The sequence below is a fragment of the Erinaceus europaeus genome, chromosome 14 (genome assembly GCF_950295315.1).
Source record: "Erinaceus europaeus chromosome 14, mEriEur2.1, whole genome shotgun sequence".
Lineage (NCBI taxonomy): Eukaryota > Metazoa > Chordata > Mammalia > Eulipotyphla > Erinaceidae > Erinaceus > Erinaceus europaeus.
The window spans coordinates 99631831-99639838 of NC_080175.1; the positions used below are offsets into that span (position 1 = coordinate 99631831).

The 8008-nt window shown below is 46.8% G+C and overlaps 1 protein-coding gene across 4 annotated transcripts in view; it reads left to right on the top strand.

The window, feature by feature from the left end:
* Window positions 1-1290: 1290 nt before the first annotated feature.
* Window positions 1291-8008, top strand: part of COL8A1 (collagen type VIII alpha 1 chain) — a 125446-nt gene continuing 118728 nt past the window's right edge. For all 4 annotated transcript variants that reach the window (XM_060172168.1, XM_060172170.1, XM_060172169.1 and 1 more), the window contains exon 1: window positions 1291-1536. The gene's annotated coding sequence lies outside the window, so the exon portion shown is untranslated. The remainder of the gene's footprint in view (window positions 1537-8008) is intronic.

Below are 8008 nucleotides of genomic sequence, written 5' to 3' on the forward strand. Positions count from 1 at the left end.
CCCTTCCTCAAGGTTCAGGTCCTCTCTTTGCTTTAATTCCTTTGGAGGCAAAAATCAAACTTGGGCTGGGAAGTGACTCACCACTCAGCTCAGCGACTGCAGGAGAGTGTTTTTCTTTCTCTGAATATATTTCTTAAGAATTTCAGCCTGATCCTCAGCCCTTGTTGGTTGAATTCTCTCTGAGTGTTTAAGACACACACACACACACACACACACACACACACACACACACACACACACACACACTCTCACACAGCAAGCTATGGCACTAAGACATTTTCCAATTGTTAGGAATGAGTTTCTTAAATACCGAAAATAACCAGAGGGCAGAGAGCCCTGAAATCCTGTTACATAAGCAGATGTTGAAGGACCTGCATCTGAGGTTCCTTTCTGCACAGGCCAATCTCCAGGGTCCCCTCCCCAAACCTTTGCTGGATTCCCCTTACTGCTGCAGAGTCTCCACAGGGGCCTCTGAATGCCATGCTGCTCAGGACTGTCCTGTCAGGTAAGAGTGGCCAGGAGCCATGAGGCAGGACTGGCTTTTACCAGCAAGCAGTGGGCTGGGCAGGGACTTGGAAGCAGGGTGCTCCAGTTTCTCAAGGATTCAGGCCTCCTCTGAGCTCCTGCCTGGTTTGTCTCCACCTGGGACATGCTTCCTAGGAGGCCCCAACTGCCACCTTTGTCTCCTTAACTATCCTGCAGTTTGCCCAAAGCTTAGTTTGTTTGAAGTTTGTTTGTTTGTTACCAGAACCCTGCTCAGCTCTAGCTGATGATGGTGCAGGGGATGGAATCTGGGAATCTGGAGCCTCAGGTAGGAGAGTCTTTCCATAACCATTATCCTATCTACCCCTCCACAAAGTTTTTCTCTCAGTCTTTCTTCTTTCTTTCATTATTTCTTCCTTTCCTTCTTTCAACCAGAGCCCCACAGCTCTGATAGAGCTGTAGGGAACTGAACCTGGGACTTTGGAGCCTCAGGCATGAGAGTCTCTTTGCAGAACCATGATGCTATCTACCCCTGCCTGTTTTTGTTTGTTTGTTTTTCAATCACCAGAAATTGCATCTAGCTGACTAGTCACCCACATATCCTCCCATTCAAAAAATAAAAATACAAAAATGGAAAATAACCCACATCCTCCTTCCTACAGGATCTTGCCTGCCTGTGTCCCCTTCTTTCCTTTCTTTATTTCTTGGTTCTTTATTGATTTTTTTTTTCTTTCTCCTCCTCCCTCTCTGGCTTCCACTCCTTCCTCTGCTCCTCTCTCCCCCTCCTCCCGCCCCCAGGCTCCCCGTTTTGCCCTCTCCACCCTCCCCAGAGAAGAGTGTCCAGCCCCTCCCGGGGGCTGCCCCAAAGAGGCCCCTGCCTGCCCACCTACTATGAAAAGCGGCTCCTCCCACCTGCCCATAAAAGCCAAGCCAAGGGAACGCATGTTACCAGCAGCTGTGGGGAGCACTTTCCTGGCCAGCGGCTGGTCGGTCCGGTCCTGGTCCTGTCCTGTGGGAGACCCAGCCTCTCTGCCTGCTGGGATCCTGGTCAAGGTAAGATGAGGCTCCTGCCGGCCTCTGCCCTGCTGGTGGGTCTGGGGTGAGCCTCCTCTCCTGAATGCCGACTGTCTGGTGGGTGCCAGGTCAGCTGCTCCTTTAACTGGTTTGAAAACAAACTTCTGTTTGAACTATGAAATAAAAGTTCGTTTTGGGCAGAAACAGTCACATAACAATTTCCGAGATTTTTTTTTTCTCCTTTTAAATCACTTTTCCTTGGTTGCTGACAGTTGCTGAGGTGGAAATGTATGGGTTTAGGGGTGTTTCGCTGAACTTTGTCACTGTGAATATTTCAATTATCAGTGGAGGCAAAGGAAACTTTGTCCTATTGTCAAAAATGTACTTTCAAAGAACACAATTAGTGTCCTAAAAATACCTCAGTCAAAAGGTCTGCTAGCAATTTTGCCATGTTTTCCAAAACCCCCAAACAGCTTCTGTGAGTCTTTTTAAAAAATCTTTCCAGGTTTGAACACTTGGAAAAAATGATGTGAACGAACGGGTGCCCTTTAAACAGAGACAGTAATCAGGCTGCCGGTCGGTGGATAGGAAAGAACAAATCTGAGTTTATAAGCTGGGGCAGAACCACTATCTTCTCAAAAGGCCCTAAAGGAAGACTTGTGTGGGCAGTAAAGTGAATAAAAAACACTTGATGGGTTTCTATACACACTTAAACATAAAGTGTTTCGATATGTTTCCCAGAAAGAGAAAAGATACAAGCCAGATTATACAGTCCTTTTGCCGACACCCTAGGGTGGTAAAGAAAGATATGCTAGAAGACCCTGCAAATTCTAACTCCCCCTTGCAAGCCTCTCTCGTTTCATTCAGCCAGGGAACTTAAACTGTCCTGGTGAACACCCAGTGTTCAAGTGCCCTGGTCTGTTGTTCCTGGAGCCAGCTATCCACGTATTTCTTATCATCTTATTTCTGCCCTGTCTGTTGTTCCTGGAGCCAGCTATCCACGTATTTATTTCTGAATGAATGTGGTACACCTGTGAAGGGGGAAGCGCGCTCTGTGGCCCCCACCTGTGTAAAACCAGACACCTGGTGCAGAGGGTGAGTCGTCAGCCCTGCAGGTCGTGTGGATGAGCGTCTCCTGTGGAGAAAAGCCTTCTTCAAGTGCTTCCTCTGGAGTTTCACAAAACCACTTAGAAAAGTCAAAACCAAATCTGGCAGTCTGGAAACCAAACCACTAGTTCAGCCCTTGAAGGTTCTCAAAGAGAAGGCTAGTTATACTTTAAAATAAAAAATGGTTTATATTGTTTCACTTGAAAGGGAGAAATTCAGCAATAGATATGGATTAGGATTAAGGAAACTAAAATCATTAGAATTTTAACTGTCTACAAATTGTTTTCCTTATATCAAAGGATATAACAAAGGTTACTTGAAATCCTATTTGGCTTGGGAGAGATGTGATTCAATCTTAATATTCAAATGAAAGGATAGCAGGTAAAGCTCTTTTTGTCATGTGCAAAGTTGCTTCATTGGGAAAAACCACAAGAAGCCGGGTTTCTTTTAAGAAAATGATAAAAAATTGCCATTGGCAGAGATAACATTTGACCCGAGCATATTTACGTACCTTTTCCCTCAAGCCGCAGTGCAGGCTGCTTGCTCCATCTCTCATCAACCACGATGAGAACACAGATGTGGGCCAAGGCCAGACCAAGTGTGGGGCATGTCCTGGGTACTTACTCTGTCCTGGGAGTGCTAGACTCACATCCATCTTCACAGGAGTGAAGATAGACTGTTTCATTCACCGGGTCCTCTTGAGGGAAGTTACTTTTTCTGGGAGGGAAGAACAAAGTTTCCTATGTGAAAGGGTTCATCCCGTTAGTCCTCAGTTTGAAGCCGCAAAGCTGCTCGCTCACTCTCCCAGGGTTTGCTGCTCCTTTTCCCGGTCGTTGATCCACTCTGCCAGCTATGAACCACTTCACAGAAACTGCCTTTCCTGGGTGCCATCGGGATCAACCCTCTAAATAGCTGAGTGAGATCATTTCAGCTCAGAGGGTCCAGATTCCCAGGGGCCTTCATCAGGCACTTAAAATGAGTCTCCCTCCATAAGATAGCCATCCATCAGGTAAGATGGCGTTTCTGAAGTTTCTAGAAAAATCAGAGATGGGATTTCACAGAACCATCCCAGGGTCTCCAGTTTTACACAGGATGCAAAGATGAAGCATGAGTTCCTCTTTATAAAGATAGAGATGGACATAGAGGTAGAGGTAAAGGGAGAGATGAAGGGAGGGGGAGGGGACGGAAGTGGAGGGGAAGGGGGAGGTGGAGCTAGACAGCTACAGATACATCTGCCTTGGATGGGCTCTCTCCATGCCCATGCCGGTCCATACTCACTCTCAGACTGACCTGGAACAACTCCTGTCGTGTGGACTGACAAGACATGCTGCTTTCTGTTCTGCTAGAAACACAGGGCGTGCGTTTTGCTCATTCTTAAGAATCTACTACATTTGAGAAAGCACGCATTTTAGAGGCTATGCTGCTCTGAAAATCATAAAACAAAATTTTTTGTGATCAAAAAAGCCACACTGAGATCATGCTCTCAGCCACAAAGTGCCACTTCATCTTGATCATTATTTATGTGGAAAGTTAGAGAAGGTGCAGAAACTAAAACCTTATCTGTTCATGTTTTGTTGTTCTGAAGTCAATGAAACTGTCTCTGCTCCTAAGAACTGTCTAAACTGGGTCCTCCTAACAGGTGAGAGCAAGCTCAGCTCTAAAGACCAAAACAATAGGTCTGGCCCACATTAAATCCACAAGACTCTGCCAGTTATAATTTTTAAAGCTCTATTATGGGTATAAAAACCCTCAGAACATATTTTAACTAATGAGTGGTTCACAAAACCACCCTGACTCTCCCAAAAGAGCCAGTGTTGGAGAATTATTTGCAAGTTAGAAGCTGTGTTTGACTCCGTACCCACAGTCCCTATTGAAATATAGCCACATTCCCCAGTCTTTGGTCCTGCCAGTGACCCTCTGAGAACTAGATTTTTCTTCCTGCCTGAGCTTCCTTCTCTTTCAGTAAACTCCATGATCCTGTGTGTGTGTAACTTAAAAAAAAAAGAATTTGAGACCAGAATGCAGTCTTCTGAGAGAGGCATGATTCTAACCACTGAATAAAAGAAGTCACAGAGAAAGAAAAAGTTTTGGGGAAAATTAATGCCTTTTGGAATTTAAAGAATCTTTCACTTTGGCATTCTTTAAGTGGAGTCCTTATTACAAAAATCATCTAGAAATTAAACAAAGAAAGAAAAATGAATCACACAAGGTATCAGAGAATAATAGAAAGAAAAAGATTCCCAGTGACCTAGCACTCACCAGAAGTACTTAATTAGAACATTACTAGACTTCCCCTTTCCAGAGACAAGAGGAATGAAGAGTGGGAGAGAGAACTGACCACATTTCAGCACCAACAGAAAAAGCCACTAATCAGTGTTTTCAGCAGCATCTCTGCGAGCTCGCACTGAGGCAGGAGAGTCTACGTAGCTTTCCTCAAGCCTGTGACTTTGCAAGAAGCAGGGAATAGTAGTCACACAAGGTCAGGATATCTATAAGCTCTGCTCCCACACAGGCAAGTCCACAAGGTTATTTGAAAGCACCTGGAATCAAACTAAGTGATTAAAACAAAAATATCCCCCAAACCTGATTGAAATCAACTTCTCAGTGTAGCATACCAGCAAATGTTCAGACCACCTGGAGCTGGATTTATAAGATAATAAAGCACACCACGTGGATGTCTGGTAATCTCAATCAAATGTGTCTCCCATGCGTCTTCCTAGGAAACTAAAAATGGAGGCGTTTGTTTTCCCTTCAGCACAGGATTTGAAGATAGCATCCTGAGTCCTCTATGCTTACCTCTTTTCCCTCTTGGTGGTATAAACTTCTTTCTAATTCTTATACATCAAATTTCTGGAGTTCCATTCATATCTGTGGCTTTTCCTATTACCAGAAGTCTAATACTTCTCATAAACACAGCATATATTTTCACTCCAACAAATAAAAAGCCTTCAGTTTCATAAACCCCATTCAGATACCTACAAAAAAGGGAATTTAAAATTGATACTTGCTCACAGCAGCCGTCAAAAACAAAGTTTGGAGTGGCCTTTTTTTAGTGACTCCATATTCCGATTTATAAATAGTAGTGAAAGAATCCAAAAAAATAACTACGGAAATAATTCTTGGGATTAATTGGGAAAGAAGTTAAAGTTGAAGAGATTAGAAAGGAACAGAGAGGCTACTGTCGTGTCTGAAACACTGGTATGCATAACAGAGCAGTGTTAGAGTCCATCCAACCTGACACTGACATTGAGCTGCTACAGCCCATCCAAACTGACTCTGACACTGAGCTGCTAGAGCCCATCCAACCTGACTCTGACACTGAGCTGCTAGAGCCCATCCAACCTGACTCTGACACTGAGCTGCTAGAGCCCTTCCAACCTGACTCTGACACTGAGCTGCTAGAGCCCATCCAACCTGAATCTGACTGAGCAGCTAGAGCCCATCCAACCTGACTCAGACACTGAACTGCTAGAGCCCATCCAACCTGACTCTGACAGTGAGCTGCTAGAGCCCATCCAACCTGACTCTGACAGTGAGCTGCTAGACCCATCCAACCTGACTCTGACAGTGAGCTGCTAGAGCCCATCCAACCTGACTCTGACACTGAGCTGCTAGAGCCCATCCAGCCTGACTCTGACAGTGAGCTGCTAGAGCCCATCCAACCTGACTCTGATACTGAGCTGCTAGACCCATCCAACCTGACTCTGACACTGAGCTGCTAGAGCCCATCCAACCTGACTCTGACAGTGAGCTGCTAGAGCCCATCCAACCTGACTCTGATACTGAGCTGCTAGACCCATCCAACCTGACTCTGACACTGAGCTGCTAGAGCCATCCAACCTGACTCTGACACTGAGATGCTACAGTCCATCCAACCTGACTCTGACAGTGAGCTGCTAGAGCCCATCCAACGTGACTCTGACACTGAGCTGCTGGACCCAACCAACCTGACTCTGACACTGAGCTGCTAGACCCATCCAACCTGACTCTGACAGTGAGCTGCTAGAGCCCATCCAACCTGACTCTGATACTGAGCTGCTAGAGCCCATCCAAGCTGACCTTGACACTGAGCTGCTAGAACCCATCCAACCTGACTCTGTCACTGAACTGCTACAGCCCCTCCAACCTGACTCTGACACTGAGCTGCTAGAGCCCATTAAACCTGACTCTGACAGTGAGCTGCTAGAGCCCATCCAACCTGACTCTGACACTGAGCTGCTAGAGCCCCTCCAACCTGACTCTGACAGTGAGCTGCTACAGCCCATCTAAGCTGACCCTGACAGTGAGCTGCTAGAGCCTATCCATCCTGACTCTGACACTAGCTGCTAGACCCATCCATCCTGACTCTGACACTGAGCTGCTAGAGCCCATCCAACCTGACTCTGACACTGAGCTGCTAGAGCCCATCCAACCTGACTCTGACACTGAGCTGCTAGAGCCCATCATCCTGACTTTGACATTGAGCTGCTAAACCCATCCAACCTGACTCTGACACTGAGCTGCTAGTCCCATCCAACCTGACACTGACAGTGAGTTGCCAGACCCATCCAACCTGACACTGACAGTGAGCAGCTGGAGCTCATCCAACCTGACTCTGACAGTGAACTGCTAGAGCCCATCCAACCTGACTCTCACAGTGAGCTGCTAGAACCCTTCCAACCTGACTCTGACACTGAGCTGCTAGTCCCATCCAACCTGACACTGACAGTGAGCTGCTAGACCCATCCAACCTGACTCTGACACTGAGCTGCTAGACCCATCCAACCTGACTCTGACACTGAGCTGCTAGACCCATCCAACCTGACTCTGACATTGAACTGCTAGACCCATCCCACCAGACTCTGACACTGAGCTGCTAGAGCCCATCCATCCTGACTCTGACACTGAGCTGCAAAACCATCCAACCTGACTCTGACAGTGAGCTGCTAGAACCCATCCAACCTGACTCAGACACTGAGCTACTAGAGCCCATACAACTTGACCCTGACACTGAGCCGCTAGAGCCCATCCAACCTGACTCTGACACTGAGCTGCTAGACCCATCCAACCTGACTCTGACACTGAGCTGCTAGACCCATCCAACCTGACTCTGACATTGAACTGCTAGACCCATCCCACCAGACTCTGACACTGAGCTGCTAGAGCCCATCCATCCTGACTCTGACACTGAGCTGCAAAACCATCCAACCTGACTCTGACACTGAGCTACTAGAGCCCATCCATCCTGACTCTGACACTGAGCTGCAAAACCATCCAACCTGACTCTGACAGTGAGCTGCTAGAACCCATCCAACCTGACTCAGACACTGAGCTACTAGAGCCCATACAACTTGACCCTGACACTGAGCCGCTAGAGCCCATCCAACCTGACTCTGACACTGAGCTGCTAGAGCCCATACAACTT